A 15,382-nucleotide genomic window follows, 5' to 3' on the forward strand; every position below is an offset into this window, starting at 1 on the left:
TTCTCCTGAGGACGACAAGAACACACTTGTCGAAACGTCGAGATTGGGTGGTCCTTTTCAGGACCAACATCTGCCCAAGAAAGATACATGGTGTACCGTGAAACCTACTACACTAATCAGTGTTGTAGTGCCTTGATGCTCGGCCTTGGCCTTAAAGGGGAATCCAACCCAAATGAAAACTTGTTTTTATAAGGAAAAGAAAAATCAGACAAGTTGATAGGTGAAAGTTTGAACAATATTGGACAAACAATAAGAAAGTTATGAATTTCTAAAAGTTGTAAATATTGGTAATCACTATACCCATGGAGACTTCAAATTGGCCGCATATGGGATGTCATAGTGATGTAAGGCAAGGACTACTCTTCCATGTACTCCAATACATATTATGGCTAAAATGTCATTTTTCCCAAAAGTTTTATTTCAAATTATATTTTCTTTCATGAGGACATAAAACAATATACTACCTGGGTTATATTTAGATTACTGCCCCAGGGGAATGGGTACTTAGGAGAAAACCACAAATCCCTGATAATAAAGTACATGGCCTATGGGAAAGTTGTCCTTGCCCCTTGTCATAATTTACTTACCCAGTTGCCAATTTGAAGTCTACATAGTATCAGTGATCTCAATTTTAAAGCAGCTATAACTTTCTTATTGCTTATCCGATTTCTTTCAAACTTTCACCATTCTGATTGATTTATTTTTCTCCTTCCCAACACAACATTTTATGGCCAAGGCTGGATTCCCCTTTAAGGCGCCTTAATGCCTAGCTACTTTTTCAAAGCCTTGGCCTCGAGAGGGCCTTGGCCTTGAGGATTTTGAGCCTTGATTTTTTTTTTTTAAGGCATTTTGTATTTTGTACTTTCATTTGTTTTAATAAGTAATTATAAATGTTTCAATTGTTTTTTTTAATATATATTTAATAACACTAATGGTCAATACTACCAATCACCAGTAACAGTAGCAGCAGCAGTAGTAAGTGTACTAGCAGTGTCATCAATTGTAATTGTCACCATTATCAAGAAATTCAAACAAAGAATACATCAGTTATGAAAAATAGCATTATGTATTGGTAATGTGTTGTAATCATATGATGATAATGACAGTAAATAATAATGGTCATGATCAAGATAATAGTGCTTTGATGATAAGAATAATTTTTACATCTGACTGCAATTTTTACAACAATTTTCATACTATAAACATAGCTAACTCTAAAGAACGATAACAAGGTTGATTTCTATTCCATTAGGATTTTCCTTGTATTATTTTCTTTGGCCAACAAGAATGTTTTAAGTCTTAATGATATTCTGAAAAGATTTGGTAAACTTGAACACAGTCTCCAATTGTGTCATATCCAAATGGGTTATGTCAATGGCATGATGAGCCAGAAACTTTGAGGGGCCAAGCATGGCATATATAGAGCAAAATTTCTGTCAAAAAAGAAGAAGAAACCGATTGGAGCGAGCGAGTGAACAAAATTTGTCCCCCTCTTTCTATAAGAAAAGCTAATTTTGCAATAGATTGTTCAAAAAATAATATCACATTTACTCCATCTTTTCCTTTCCCTTTCCCCCCTCGTCTAAGTTTATTCTTGGTGGTGGGACTTCTTCTTCTCTCTATCTCTCTTCTAAATTTTATATTTGTTTTGGGTCAGATTGACAAAACAAAGGGGAAAAAATGTTTACTTCTTTTTAATCATATATCGTTCAACATTGAATCTCATTTCTCTACAGTTTCAAGGAAATAAACAACGTATTTGTTTTTGTGTCAATATGGTTTCAAGAAATAATAATTAAAAAATAATAATTTAATATTTAATAATTATTAATATTATCAATAAGTATTAATAATTAATGATTAATTAACTGTTTAATAAAAGTGGTTGTAAGCAGAAAAAAATATGAGAACTGACAAGAGTCCTAAAAATGACTCATTTTCAGTTTAAGCATTTGAAAATTTTAGCTTGCGCTTTGTGCTCTCTTGCCCCCCCCCCCAAAAAAAAAAAATCCCTGTAGGATTTTTTTTTCCAAATGAAATATGCCCTTTAAAAAAAAGAAATACCTTCTTTAATAATAAAACATTATACATTTTAAGGTTCGAAAATCGCAGATTTTGAATCGTGCTTGCATCAATTATTGCTTAGTACAGTACTGCTAATCACTAGCGTACCTACGGGGGGGGCAGGGGGGGCACTCTGCCCCCCCTGACGAGTCACAACCCATACAAAAGACATATACCTGCCCCCCCTGACGAGTTTCTTGAGGACCTTTTTTTTTTTTTTTTTTTTTTTTTTTTTTTTTTTTGCTTGTCAAATTTTTTCTGGTACGAAAACCCTCATTTTTTAATTGAAGACCTTTTTTTTTTTTTTTTTTTTTTTTTTTTTTTTTTTTTTTTTTTTGCTTGTCAAATTTTTTGGCGACCGATTTTGCCCCCCCTGTGGAAAATCCTAGGTACGCCACTGCTGCTAATGGTTACAAAAATGTATAGAATGTTGCTTTATGGTTGAAATATCACAACTATTTGGCTCGCTTCCTGCACTCGCATAAATTATTGTACTCGTTCTCTTCCCGTTCACAAAAAAATGCTTAGAATGTCCAGTTATCAGGTTGGAATATCACAAATTTTTGAGCTCGCGCTTTGCGCTCGCATTATTTTTTATTGGTGAGTTATGTATCTTATTTAAAATGCAGTAATTAACTGCTTCATTAACTGCTTCCTTTACTGGTCAGTATATAAAAAGAATTAGCGAGTGCAAAGTTATTTTTTAGTTAGATACACATCTTTTTCATGATTACAAAACCAGCTCAGAATAAAATAATTTCCATGTCTTATTACACGACATGTCAAGAAGTTTGAGCTGGTGATTCGCGCTGGCAACATCGCGCAAGGAAATTTCAACAATGATTAGCCCCATAATTGACCATAAATCAAGTTTTACAACATCAGAATTGATTTTTTTTTCAAAACCGCTTGCTCGCTATGCTTTCTCGCTGAGAAGTAAAACCTAAAGCAAAATATCTATCTTATAATTAAAAATCATTTTAGAAGGCCTTTGCTCAACTTAATTTCTACAAAACACACAATTACTTCACGCAGTTCATAATCTCATGTTGAAAATACATGTATCTGTTTGCACAAAAAACTCATTTTGATAAATGGGTGCCTTTTTGGCGTTGACCCCCCCCCCCCATGATAATTTTCTGCTGCCCCTGTCCCAGGGAGTGCATGGAGAAAAACATACGTTGAGAATGCCAGGATCAGATGACCGTGGTAATAATAATTATTGCAATGTAAATCGCCTATAGAAAAATTATGGATTATGTGTACACAGGTAACTATATCATTATTTTAATATGTCTCTATCATGAAATTATTTTTGTTTTAAATGTACAAAGGTTAATTTTTTTCTCGCTCAGTCCCCTCGCTCACATACATTTTACCATGTGTGATGTCTGCCGCCTAAGTATTGTTAGTTCATTGTTCTGTATATTGTAAGTTTGAAATGCCTTGGCCTTGAGGTTTTCAGGCCTCGGCCTTGGGTTTCCATGCCTTGGCCTTTGGTATTGAAGCCTTGGCCTTGGGTATTAAAGCCTTGGCCTTGGCCTTGGAGGTTTGAGCCTTGACTAACAACACTGAATAGCCGACTAATGTCATGGTTAACTTCGAACTGGTTAATTCCGAACTTCACGTTTAATTAGGTTTAGACAAATATTAGCTTATTTGCCATGGTTTAATATGTCTAGTCCGTGTACAAAACCAGTCCTAGATCTAATTTTTTTATATCTTAGTTCTAGTCTATAGTCTCTATATCTAGACTCTTATCTATACGCTGTATCAGCATGGAACCACTAGTGTACCAAGGGGGGGGGGGGGAAGACTGTCCCTCTGACGAGTCACAACTGATTCAGGGGACGTGCTCCCTTTGAGAAGCCAAATTAATAATTTGGAATGTAAAAATGCAATGAAAAAGACGTATGTCCCCTTTTTTTGAACTTGAAGATCTTTTTTTTTTCAGCTAAGAAATCCATAATTTGGGGTGAATACCCTTTTTTTTTTTTTTTTTTTTTTTTTTGAGGGGGGGCTTGTCACATTTTTTCACGGACGAAATATCCTCTAAAAAATGTGCCCCCCTTTTGGAAAATCCTAGGTACACCAGTGCGTGCATGGAACGTATTCTAACGTCAGGCACAAATTAACGTCAGTGATCTTGATCCCCGTCTTCACCCAAAATTAAGGATTTCGTAGCTGAAAAAAATTTGAAAAGAAAAAAAAAAGATCTTCACGTTCAAAAGAGGGGACATACGTATTTTTTCGTTGCATTTTGACATTACAAATTATTAATTTGGCTTTTCAAGGGGGGGCACGTCCCCTGGATCAGTTGTGACTCGTCAGGGGGGCAGTCTGCCCCCCCCCCTTTGGTACACTAGTGGTTCCATGCTGATAGCGCGTAGATCAGAATCTAGATCTAGAGACTAGACTAGAACTAAGATATTTATTTTAGATCTAGGACTGGTTCTGTATACGGACTAGACATATTAAACCATGGTAAATAAGCTAATATTGGTCCAAACCTAATCAAACGTAAAGTTTGGAATTAACAAGTTCGAAGTTAACCATGGCATTAGTCGGCTATTCCTATTAGTATTAGGCATTAGACAGGTCCATATTTGAGGTAAAGTTAATGCGCTAGCCTAAGCTAGCCCTACCCTAGCACATGTCTTGCCATTAATGGCAGCTCGGCTAGTTTGATAAGTGTTTAAGAATTGGATGCATATATAGATCTAAGCCTATAAGGCCTATGTAACTATGTAAGGGTACCGGTAATTTGACGATGCTAATTCATTCTGAGCAACGTGAATGCTTACGATCGGCACTGGTCGAGGCCAAGTCCACGCGCATGCGTACTCTCAATCCGAAGACGCAAGTCTTGAATATTCATATGTCGGTCCAGAACTCGGTGGGAAAAATAATTTCGCCCCCCGGGCGGCCTCTCGAGCTCTGGGCGGAATCAAATGTGGCTCTGGAAAGTCGTCCTAAATCGGATATATCGCTGTTACCATAGTAGCAGCCAGAATTTTGCACACGGAACGCAGATTGAATATTTCCGTTCCAGATGCGAAACGAAAAAAAATGTCATGTCACACAATTTGTATTGCAGGACAGAGTTTTATGACCATGACGACGGGCCCAAAAGTCTCTTCCATAATCAACTACCGTTGTAAATAAGCGTTCGCATTCTCGAACGAAAGGTCGGGATTATGCCAAGAGCGTCCGACGCATAATTTCGCAGTCAACGCATAATGTCGTAGTTTTTCTAACGCATAACGTCACATGTCGCAACGCATAATGTCGCAGCAAATTTCTAACGCATAACGTCACATGTCGCAACGCATAATGTCACAGCGGTATTTACTTCAGGACTCGAGCTACAGATAAGATATAAAATATGCTTTCACTAAGTATTTTGAGACACGAGAAAGAGAATTAAGTGATTTGGAAATCAGGATTATTCTTTGTATGGATATTTATCGGTTTATTGCCATTACGTCTATACTGCCTTTTTCCCCACTATCGCATGGTCTGATATCATTTCGTCTACCATTAGTTAGTCAACTATCAACATAGTCCAATAACCATTTCGTCTAATTACCATCTCGTCTAATAGCCAGTTGGTCTAATAGCCGTTTTGTTTATTATCATTTAGTCTAATTGTATTTTTTTTTCAATTGGTCCAATATTCACTTTGTCCAATATCATTTCTTCTATTACCTTTTGGTCTAATAGCCAATTGGTCTAATAAACACTTGGTCTACTCTCATTCCGTCCATGTTCCATTTGGTCTAATTTCAATTGGTTCACTATCACTTTGTCTAAACCCATTTCGGCTGACAATAATTTGGTATCGTTGCCATGGGTCCAATTACAATCTCGTCCAATCATCGTTTCGTCCAATAGGCATATTCACTTAATCTTATAACCGTAATGGTCTGCTGTCATTTATTAGACCTCTACGGTGACTCTATGTACCATTGCCGACTTGTTGCAGTAGCCTACTACTCCTGACTTGTGGTTCAAATCAGCTCGCGAGCGCAAAAAAACCCTTTACCATCCGCCGACAGGGCATAGGCGGAATCAGGGAAAGGCCCGGCTCCCCCCCCCCCCGCATAAAAAAGGAAGAGGAACGAAAGAACAGGGAAAATAAGGGGAAAGAGAGAAGGGAAAATGAGGAAAAATAAGAGGAGACAGAAGAGTGAATAAAATAGGGTGAGGTGAAGACTTGGAAAAAAAAATCTTTCATTTCTCAAAAGAGGCGCGATAGCTCAGTCGGTAAAGCGGGGGTTTCTGATTCCGGTGACCCGGATTTGATTCCTAATTGGTGCGTTAGTGCCCATTGGTAAGGCATAATAGTCATTATGCCTATCAGGTCCCTTGGAGAGGACCTTAAGCCGTCGCGACGCGTCGGTCCTCTGGTTGCATGCTTTCCACGTAAAAGAATCATTATGTACTATAAAGGCAAAAATTTTCGCTCGCGCTTCGCGCTCGCATCCACATCCACTTCAGAATTTTCATGCATAGTGCTTGAAAAAGTGCTTAGATATTATTGACCCCTTTTCGGACTGGAATATGAAGTACTTTTAGCTCGCGCTTCGCTCTCGCTTTATATTTTTATGCTTTTTCAGTTCTGATTTGCTATGCAAAGTGTACATCGATAATTATTACTATTATTGTTTTTACTATTACGAAGTTATATTCATGCATGTGTTCAAAATTAGGTAATGAAACTAATTTTTGGGGCTGGCCTCACATACAAGCATTGCTTATTTTCGGCAGCCCCTCCGTATTACTCTAAAATACAAAAAAAATCATTTAAGGCAGCTTAATGTTATTAATTATGTTTATCAAATCTATAGGTCTTATTACGTTTTATAAGATGTTATGTTTTGTTATATTCTTTATTTTTATTCTATATGTTCATTATATACAACATTGTGAAACGGAAAACAGTAAATAAAATGAAATGATTAAAACATGTATTCAAAATGCCTAAATTCTAAAAAAAAAAACACGCGCGCACCCAAGTTTATTGAGATACGCAGCTTGTTCTATATATTTATAACGTGCTTGAATTATCCAGTCTCAGATCAGAATATCAAAAAACTTCTGCTCGCATTATTAACATTAATGTAGGAAGACACCTAGTTACCCATCCATTTTACGATTTACAAAACATTGAAAGAGTGTCCTGTTCTTAGATCCGAAATCTATTTTTTCGGCTCGCGCTGCCGTCAATTGTTAACTTGAGTCCTGAAGAAAATACCGGTGATTGGACCCATGGCATCGATACCAAATGATTGTTAGCCGAAATGGGTTTAGACAAAGTGATGGTGAACCAACTGAAGTTAGACCAAATGGAACATGGACGAAATGAGAGTAGACCAAGTGGTTATTAGACCAATTGGCTATTGGACCAAAAGGTAATAGAAGTAATGATATTGGACAAAGTGAATATTGGACCAATTGAAAAAAAATACAATTAGACTAAATGATAATAAACAAAACGGCTATTATACCAACTGGCTATCAGACGAGATGGTAATTAGATGAAATGGTTATTGGACTATGTTGATAGTTGAATAACTAATGGTAGACGAAATGATATCAGACCATGCGATAGTGGGGGAAAAGGCAGTAGATGAAATGGCAATAAACCGATAAATATCCATACAAGAATAATCCTGATTTCCAAGTCACTTAATTCTCTTTCTCGTGTCTCAAAATACTTAGTGAAAGCAAATTTTATATCTTATCTGTAACTCAGTCCTGAAGAAAATACCACTGCGACATTATGCGTTGCGACATGTGACGTTATGCGTTAGAAGTTTGCTGCGACATGCGTTGCGACATGTGACGTTATGCGTTAGAAAAACTACGACATAATGCGTTGACTGCGACATTATGCGTCGGACTCTCTTGGCATAATGTCGCAATTTGCGACATTATGCGTTGGTGCGACAGTTGGGACCTTTCGCAATCCTCACGGACGCTAATATTAGGGTCCCCTAACACAAAAGTTAACGCTTAATCATACACTTGATTTTTAAGATTGAATGTGAATTATAGTCAATAGAATCAAACGTAGAAAACTGCTCTACAATCAATGCTAAACTTTGTGTTACAGGGGGGTTACAGGCCCTACAGATCTGCTTTTCGTGTGCAAAATCCTTTTCTGCGACATTCGCACCATACATAGCATGTATATTACGACTGATGGTTTGAGATATTCGAAATGAAGACCTAAAATAGATTATGACATGGATAAGAAAGTGGTTTTTCAAACAAATCGAGTACATATTGAGTGAGGAAAAACTTACTGAATTAAGGCTTAGATATAGATCATTACAGTCCATCGAATCGATATTACATTTAATGTGGATTATTGGTGTATCACTGGCAATTGATTTCATGGGTCAGATCAACCTCTCCAGCCGAACATTTCGCGTGAGTTGATATGTGCACACCATTATGTAATACATTTGAACTCGTTTCTTTTTGTTTCTTTTGTTTCTTTTGTTTATTCCTTCTACACAAACGATATGCCTCTCGCACACGATGTAATGGGCATTATGTTTTACTTCCCCCAGAAATGGGGATTAGATTCAAATTCCGGGGGGACCACTTCCATTAATGAGTGGATACCAGGCACGACCATGGGGTTTCGAAAAATACCCTAAACAAGCTGGGAAGTAATTCTTTTCCAGATTATGAAAATGCATCTCTTAACAAGAATTTGGCTTGTGAAACCCTACAAGTATTGGATATCCCTTTTTTGTCAGCATTTTAAACATCGTTTTGACACCCTTATAACGTTACATAGGCCTATACGTAACGTACCTGCCCACTCTGTCCCCTTTTACGCGTGGTCGCTCCTGGGATCCACTAATCAATGGAAGTGGGCCCCCCGGGCGGCCTCTCGAGCTCTAGGAGGAGTCAAATGTGGCTTTGGAAAGTCGTCCTCAATGAGATATATCGCTGTTACCATAGTAGCAACCAAAATTTTGCACACGAAACGCATATTGAATGTTTCCGTCGCAGATGCGAAACGAAAAAAAAATCTCATGTCACACAATTTGCATTGCAGGACGACCATGATGACGGGCCCAAAAAGTCTCTTCCAAAATCAACTAACGTCGTAAATAAGCGTGCGCGTCCTCAAACGAAAGGTCCGGAATATCGGTTGTAACAGGCCGTTGATGGTGTGCAGGAGAAGGCGCGCAGGAGCTAGCGTGGTTTGCGTACGTAACACAATGTGGTGCCACTGCAAATAGACCAATGGGGGTCGGGCCGGCCGTTACGAGGCCGTAAATTAAACATGGGTAATACCTCATTTTTACTTTTCTTTTGTTTTTCAGCGTTTCTCTCAAGTTAAAAAGGACTTCTTTTTGGATTGCGCCTGATCACTCATTTCCAGATATTCACATTCAAAAGTTTGCACAATTTTTAGAGTAACACGATAAAATATTTAAGTTCACTTACTAACACTGCTTTGAATTCCCTTTGAATGACTGCACTCAAACTCCACACGCAAGTCACAATCTTGGACGATGCACCACCATGCTACGTAGTCAAACTGGTGTGACGCTGTTTAGCGTCTAGCTACACCCAATGTCAAAAGGGCAATTTCTTTATTTACATGCGTGCAAAACAAAATCTCTTTCAGATCAACTTATGTCCATATGCGATAACCTATAATGTCAAATGCAATATTATCGATCATCATGCTCACTTAGTCGAAAAAATCGAAAAGATGCGTACTGAGCAAATACATACTAGAAAAATTAGAAATAAATTCAAGGAGCTGTAAAATAGCCTACTTTCCTACTGTATAGTATGAGTAGTAGTAGTAGTAGTAGTAGTAGTGGTAGTAGTGGTAGTAGTAGTAGTAGTAGTAGTAGTAGTAATAGTAGTAGTATAGTAGAAGTAGTAGTATAGTAGTAGTAGTAGTAGTAGTAGTAGTAGTAGTAGTTAGTAGTATTCTATTTCTACTCATAATAATATGGTTAGTTTTGGTCATACTATTTGCTCATTTAGTTTACGTATAGCAAACGATTCTAGGCATTTTCATATAGTTGTATTGCTCAGCAACTAATGTCCACTGACCAAAAAGTGGTAGGGGTGTGCCGCGGGCGAGGCATAAAAAGGGGGCCTTGGAGCGGGCTTATAAAAAGGAGGGTCATCGGAACGGGCTTCGGAACTACAAATGTTTGTGAAAACGGGGGTCCTCGGAACGGATCTCCGTATCTCTGTGAGTGCGTATGCATCCCTATGGAACGGGCAATCGTGCATGACGCAGCTAGCGCGGCCTCCGCCGGGTACGCTAGGCGATTGTCGAAAAGCGCTCTACGGCCGCTTTTCACCAAAATTGTAGCAGATCAATGCGACCGGAACGGCGTAACGAAAAATATGCGAAGCTTTGGAGCGGATTTCTTTCTTCTTTTTTCACGATAAGAAGGAAATGCTATGCCTTGGAGCGGCTTTCTTTGTTCTTTTTCTCAATAAGACAAAAATGCTATGCCTTGGAACGGAAATTTGAGTGTAAAAATGGGGGTCCCCTCCGCGGCACATTGCACTATGCATTATATACTGAGTGCCCCCCCCCCCCGGGCACTGACCTTCGATCGGGGTTCGATCGGTCACTTCTCCATTACCGATATCAAAAAACTGGAGAGAGCTCGTTGTTTGCTAACGCCCGCACGCAAATTATTCACGTAATATACGGTGGCGTAACTATATGGGGGGCATATGCCCCGGGCGCCACCTTAAGGGGGCGCAAATAGGGAAAAGGGACGCAAATAAATTAAGAAAAACTGGGGGAAAATGAAGAGAAAAGTCAAAGGAATCAAGGCGCACTGCAGAAAAGGAATACCACTGAAGGTGATTAATACCCTGTCCTATGCTATGGCATGGTAAAGCAGTTTCCAACACATTTACAAAATTAATTTTGGATGTCTATACCCAATGGGATGAATATTCGTCCCTATATTCGTGCCCACTTTTGATCAGTGATATATTCTCTTCAAGAATTCTAACAAACAGTCCATAAACAGTCATGCAGTAGGCGGGTCTTTTAAAAGTAGATTCTTTTATCCAAGTGATATTCATGACTAGAAGCTTTTGCATGATTTAAAGGGATCGTTTAACTTTGTGAGCAGCTGATTTAAAAAAATTTCAAACTGAGACGAAACATGTGTATGAGTGCCTGTATTTGTCCTCAAAAACCCTGAAACAGACTTCAATATAGGATGAAAAACTGTAATTTAGATACAAGTAGCAATCTATTAGCTTGATTTTGAGAACCGTCTAGTAGACAGGCTCAGCTTATGACCAATTTTCGCCAATTCAAAAAGTCCGTTGGCTATGTTGACTGCCTTCTGGTGTGTGTATCTCCTATACACACGCTATTAGCTGCACTGTACATTCAGTGTATACCTTGTACACACTGTATGTAGGTCATGATGTGTTCATCTAGAGTTAATGTGTTGTGTTGCACAGATTCGCTCTATACACATAGTCATTGAAACCAACTCCCAATTATTTTGAAACTTTGGTTTACATCTCCAATGTTTTAAATTGATCCTGTAGATATAATACTTTGAAACTTTTGAGATGGTATTTTTACACTATAAGCCTAATGTTTAGCCCATTTTCAAGAACCAAAATGAGAATTTTTTAAATCAGAACAAAGTGAAATGATCACTTTAATGAGCTTGGTGCGGACAAAAGCACCTCTTTTTATTCGGCCATGCCCTGGCCAGATTTCATGTTTTGGGTATCTTTATAAAGAAGAAAATCATAAAAGGGCCCTATTGGATGTTTCCTTTTTAGCACGCGCTTCGCGCTCGCATTGATATTAAGCTTTAATTTGACTGGTCGTGTGTTGACTAAGTGCAGTATATATATATATATATATATATATATATATATATATATATAAAGATTCCCAGCGGTCTAATAAATACAAAATACATTCCATGGACCTTGAGAGGAGTGCGTCATCATTTAAAAAATATATCATAAACTAGAGTAGAGATTCCCCGTTTGAACAAAAAAAAATGAAAATCAGTCAACCTGGATTTTATCACCGTGTTTCGTTATGACGCAGCCTATGTTTACATAACGATGTATTTTAAAATAAAAGCGACTTACTCACGAATAAAGTATTGAAAAGTGCAAACAAACGGAAATAATTTGACACGATATCGATGTTCGAAGGTTACGAGAGATAACAGGTCAGCACGATTCCAATGGATATTTCTAAGCTATCAATAACCATCCTATCATGCCTATGGCACAACGTTGAACATAATAATACTATTGTGGTAATACACGAATTTTGTTCCTACTCCCCCCCCCCCCCCCTTCATTATTGTTGCCCAATTCGAAATCGTCTTGACTGTTAAGACCTCATAATTAGTCATCAATAATTTCGGACAATTTGACAGAATCAGTCGATTTGGCTAGAGTCACTCATTCTGAATATTATTATCAACGGTAAATTATTATTTTTCTGTCAATTCGAAGCAGTCAACTTATACCCAAAATCGAAAATGTAATTGTGTGATAAAAATTGCCATCAAATTTCTGAGGACCAACAAATATGTTGTGGAATATAAGGCCGAAGTTAAGAATAGCTGAGAATGAATATGCATGAAGTTCAAATTAAAGTTGCAGCGCTATTTTTCATTTTGTAGTAAATCTATTTCGAAACATTAACTATTATTAACGTAATGAAAAATCTAAGTATAAAAAAGGTAAAATATTGCAGTAAATAAAGATGGAAGATTATAATCCCCACCCCGAATATATATCCCGACAAAAGTACCCATTGCAAATTAGGCCCCTAGAAATTATACATTAAACAGTTTCACTCAGTTCAATGTCGAATCATTTTATTGACAAATAGACATAATTGTAATGACTGTAACTATGATTCATCACAATGGCGAATCCTGACGATTGCAAAAAATATATATATATATAAACTGTATATTTCAGTTACAGTTCAGGAAACGGTTCTATAGTCCATATACAAGGACTGGGAAGGTACTGTTTGTTGGTCAGGATGGATATAGACGCACATTTAGCTTGATATCCATCTCAGCAAACTTCTTAATCATGTTTATTTTCATAATAAGCATGATTACATAATCATATTTCAAATCATGTAATTTCTTGTAAGTCTTGATCTTTAGGGAGTCTGATAACAGGGGTGGATCCAGGATTCAGAATTTTAAAAAATGAGAAGGCCCCCCCCCCAAAGGCCTTTACTTGCGTATACACGACATTCTCCACTATCTTTCTATAGCTCTTAAAGGGGAAGGGGGGTCACGGGTCGGATATTCCCCTACATGGATCGGCCATTGTCTGACAACATGAATAAATGGAATTCAATTCGATTTGATTAAATGTAATTGACTTGAATTGAATTGAATTAACTAAAGTTGAATTAAATTGAATTGAATTTGATTTAATTGAATTGAACTGAATTAAATTGAATTGAACTGAACTAAAATGAACTGAATTGAATTGAATTGAATTGAACTGAACTGAATTGAACTAAGTTGAATTGAATTAAATTTAATTTGATTGAATTGAATTGAATTGAACTGAACTGAATTGAATTGAATTGAATTGAACTGAACTGAATTAAGTTGAATTGAATTTAATTGAATTTGATTGAATTGATTTGAATTGAATTGAACTGAACTGAATTGAATTGAATTGAACTGAATTAAGTTGAATTGAATCGAATTGAATTGAATTGAAATGAATTGAATTAAATGTATTAGCATTCGCAATGCGAAAATTGTTTTCCATAGTATATTAAACATTTACAGACAAAACATATACACAAAGTGACATTTGAGTACACAAACAATAACAGATACAACTCATGGCCTCTGCATTTTTTATGGAACTAATTTAGGCCTATACAAATGGATAATAGTAATAATAATGATACATAACATTTGCTAGGCGCTTACTTTTGGTGTTTCTAAGCGGATGTTTGGAACAAAAGAGATCTGAACCCTCAAAGACGTGTGTTACTGTAAAATAAAATTCAACTCATTTATTAGTCTAAATGATTAGAGCAAAATCAATAAGAAATAATTGTTGCTATTATTTTGTATGTGGTTAAAGACAAGAGTAATATCATTTTTAAGGTTTGTTGTGTCCCTTTTTGTCTAAGGGAACACCGGGATTTTTTTTGGCTTTGGTGGTCGCGTAAGTGGTTTATCCCCAGCATGCTCAGGTTCAAGTGATGTGTATGACCCAAATGGAAATCCGTTATTAATTTCAAACAGGTATTAAATAATCTACGGAATTAACAGGGTGTATAAAGTCCCCAAACTTTGAGAAGGCCAGACATGGCGTATGGGGCAAGATTTTTAAAAAGCTGCGAGAAAGCGAAGCAAACGATCGAGCAAAATATTTTGACCATTTTTTTGTGATAGATTTTGACCTATTAAATACACAGAAAAGACTACTGTATCATGTGGGGAGTCCAAATGCCCATAAGCCCCGATTTGTACGTCAGTGTGATAAGAATGATTTTTTTTCTTTTATTAATTGAAACATAAGTAATACCCTCTCTATCAAACCTTATTTTGATATTCAACTAGCCTGTCATAAATTATAGTTTATACGAAGTAATATATATCAAACTCCATCATGTCTACTAGAACAGAGTAAAAAACATGTAAAACAATAAAGATAAAAACAAACAAAATAGAACATAAACAAAAATGAAAAGATAGGCATATACGATTTGAAAAAAAAGAAAAAAGTAGATTTATCCCCTATAGGGGATGAATCAAGACATGATCAATAATTAATTTTAATCAATTTTTCTAGCAAATATTTGAAAATTCCTTCCATTCCCGCACCCCAGGATCGCAACCCATGATAGACGACGAGACAAACGCCTTAAAATAATGTTTTCAATGAATTGCGGTAAATTGATATATTCCCTTAGACCAACACAAATCAATTAATACTTTCCTCTCGGGGGTTCACTCCACAGAGCAGAATTATGCTGTGATTATTCGTCACATCACTTTGAATAACCAATTATATTAGAATGATAAAAAATACATGTATAATGCAACAAGAGTTCAACAATGGTACCAATGTTCAATAATGTGTGTCTAATTAGAGGAGGGAGTCGGGTACACTCAGAATTGGTTTGTCTGGGTTATGCTACTAAAACGTTCATGATATACCCGGACCCATTTTTGAAAGAAAATAAATACACAATTCTAAAGGATTCCATAAAAAGGGATGACCCTCTGATGTTCATCATTTTGACAGTATCGGAGAT

The sequence above is a fragment of the Lytechinus pictus genome, unplaced genomic scaffold, assembly GCF_037042905.1.
Source record: "Lytechinus pictus isolate F3 Inbred unplaced genomic scaffold, Lp3.0 scaffold_19, whole genome shotgun sequence".
NCBI classification, from domain to species: Eukaryota; Metazoa; Echinodermata; class Echinoidea; order Temnopleuroida; family Toxopneustidae; genus Lytechinus; species Lytechinus pictus.